The following is a 3,056-nucleotide window of genomic DNA, read 5'->3' as shown; positions in this document are numbered from 1 at the left end:
GAACGTTTCACCCAGGTCTTTGGTTCCGATTCTGTCTCTATTTCTCAGATCACACTGCATCTCAAGGTTTAGAGTGAAGTCACTGCAGAGAGAGAGGCAGTCTGGGTCCAGGGTTGGATGTGTGCTGGGGCCCCAGGTTGTACAATCTCCCTGGTTGCTAGGAGTCTCTGATGATCAGAGTCCCCAGGTTGCTAGGCGACCTGGGTTGCTAAGAGTCTCAGTTTATTATAGGCCTTGGGTTGTCAGAAGCCTTGGGGTATTCAGGCTTTCAGTTTATGAAAAGCTTCATGGTTCTCAGAGACATCAGTTATTAGGGGCCCCGGGCATCTAGGGCTCTTGGCTCTTAACATCACCAGGTTGTGAGCCCACCCTGCTTGCTAGGAATCTCAGGATGTCAGAGGTCCCGGGTGTGTGAAGGCCTTCAGCTGCTGAAGTGCTGGTTTACTGGAAACCTCAGTTTTCAGCATCTCAGACTTGTGAGGTTACTAAAGATGTGGCCTCCGATTTTTAGGTCCATGGCTTCCCAAAGTCATGGGTCAACATGCAGCTTTCTCCCACCCATTTCTCTTCTTTCTCTTGTCAGAGTTTCTGGAGCTTTCTCTTTTTCTCAGGTGCTTTATCACAGACAGCCTCATTCTGCTCCCGCAGCTGTGCTGACCTGATTTCTTCTACTCCCAGTTCTTCCCACTTAGGTACCAATTCCAAGACCTTTGAGTAGAAATTTGTTACGGTTCCTAAATAAAGCAGATATCGAAGCACATCTGGGTTATGTTTATGTTCTCATCATTCACCCTCTGGCCAGTCAGCTTTAATAATCTTAAATCAGACTTTGTGGAAAAGTCCAGGGTTGAGTGCCCCTCATTTCCAATTATTTTATTAGATGAGTCAGAACAGTAAAACTTGCCTGTGCATATTTTTGTAAAAACATTTGATTATCAAATAGTTATTCTCAGAAAGTTGCAAGGATGGTAGAGAGAGATCCGGGGACTCTTCATCCAGTTTCCCCCAGTGGTTACATCTTACATATCCAAGTGATTCAATGCTAGTATAGTAATTCTCTGCTTATCCAGAGATCTCGTGACTTCCATGAGGGCTAACACCGTGCAAACTTGGATGGGGAAAAGGCCTCTGATTGGTTAAAATAAGCTCCTGCTTTCCCTTTGCAATATCCTTACAGAACACAATATATAATTGGCCTCTTGTATCCATGGGCTTCCACCTGCAGTTGGTTAAATATGAAGATACAAAACCCGTGGATATAGAAGGCCGATTGTACTAGGCCATTCACTATAGGGACTTGAGCATCCTTGGATTCTGGTATCCTGGGTGGGGGCGGGGAGGTGGTCCTGGAACCCAAACCCTACAGATACAGAGGGACCCACTTTTAGTATCATTCAGGACACTTCGATTGTGACATTGTGTGTATGCAGTTCTGTGTCATTTTCTAACACGTGCATTTGTGTAGCTACCACCTGAATCAAGATACAGAACTTGTCCCAGCACCACAAAATCTCCCTTAAGTTCTCCCTGTGGAGTCAAATGCTTTCCTGTCCCTCCCCAGCCAGTGTGGTTTTTAAAAAATATTTCTTTCTATGTATTTATTTGGTTGCACTGGGTCTTATTTGCAGCATGTGGGATCTAGTTCCCTGACCAGGAATTGAACCTGGGCTCCCTGCACTAAGAGTGCAGGGTCTTAACCACTGGACCACCAGGGGAGTCCACCAACCAGTGTGTTTCAAAATATGTAATCCTAACCTTTACTCACTGCCCCTGGGCATCTCACTCATTAATAGGTCACGGAAATGCAGAGATAAATATAATGTCCTCCTTGCTCTGAAAGAACTCACAGACAGGGCTACAGTCATATAAATCATAAATTAGAGTGCAACATGGGAGTCCTGTGACTGAAAGAAACTCAAGGGACTTTGGCAAGAAAATAGACTGGAGGGTTCGGAAGGTGGAGAGTGTTGGAATTAACAGTTTCTGTGGAAGTTACAATGCTGGACTGATTTTGAAGGATGGAATGGAGTCCATCCTCTCCATGCCCAGTGAGGAGAGATGTTGGAAGATCAGTTTGGGGAGGACTGGGTGGCGCAGCACTGTGGAAACCCGGAGCGGGGTATTGCATGGAGAGCGGTGTTGGGAGGAAGGGCTGGAAAGAGGGGGAGAAGACAGCATGTGGAGGACCACCCGGCTGCTGAGCTAGTCCTGCAAGGGGCAGAGAAATCCATCGAAAGATTTAAAAATGGGGGCTGCTGTATTCAGTTTTACCACTTCGATGTAGGGGGACCAGTTAGGGAATGATTGCAGTCCCAGATAAGGTACGCTGGCAGCACCAATCGGAGTGGTGGGAGCAGACAGGGAGGGATCGTTTTTGACCTCTGAAGGACATCGAGATGGGCAGAGGGGAGTATGACAGGGATGAGCAAGCTCTTTTTCCAAAGGGATGTTTTCCCTTTCTCTTTGCTTTATATGTATATATATAACTTACTTATTTGGCTGCAGTGGGTCTAGTTGCCGCAAGTGGGATCTAGATCCGTCATGAGGGATGGAACTTGGGCCCCTTGCATGGGGAGCATGGAGTCTTAGCCACTAGACCAGCAGGGAAGTCCTGTTTTTCCTTTCTCTTCAGTCTGTGTCAGTTTCCTTGAGAGCAAATCCCTAGGATGGAAGTGCAGGAATATGAATGCTAGTAGAGTAATTCCCTGCTTATCCAGAGATCTTGTGATTTCCACGAGGGCCCACACAACACAACCTTGGATGGGGAAAAGGCCTCTGATGGATTCAGACAAGCTCCCACTTTCCCTTTGTAATATCCTTCAGGCCCTTCTACTCAGAGCCTTTTCTAACAATTCAAGTGCAGCTCTTTAAAGGGTGTTTAGTTGGTTTCGTCTCCACCCCCTCAGATAACAATAACTGAAAACTACCTTTATTGGGTGTCTGCTTGGTGCCAGATTCTGTGTAGAATGCTTTGCCTGTTATCCCATTAATCCTTTCAATGATCCGCTGTATGGCTCTTCTTTTTCACTTTACAGGTGAGGATATTGAGGTTCAGT

At 46.3% G+C, this 3,056-nt stretch overlaps 1 non-coding gene across 1 annotated transcript; it reads right to left on the bottom strand.

Moving 5' to 3' along the window:
- Positions 1-1,642: 1,642 nt before the first annotated feature.
- Positions 1,643-1,716, bottom strand: TRNAK-CUU (transfer RNA lysine (anticodon CUU)). The gene has a single exon. It is a non-coding gene; the product is annotated as a tRNA-Lys (tRNA).
- Between the last annotated feature and the right edge of the window lie 1,340 nt (positions 1,717-3,056).

Source organism: Bos indicus, chromosome 19 (genome assembly GCF_029378745.1).
Source record: "Bos indicus isolate NIAB-ARS_2022 breed Sahiwal x Tharparkar chromosome 19, NIAB-ARS_B.indTharparkar_mat_pri_1.0, whole genome shotgun sequence".
In the NCBI taxonomy this organism is placed as follows: domain Eukaryota; kingdom Metazoa; phylum Chordata; class Mammalia; order Artiodactyla; family Bovidae; genus Bos; species Bos indicus.
Note: the sequence above shows the minus strand (reverse complement) of the source record. Positions and strands in the feature narration are given on the sequence as shown.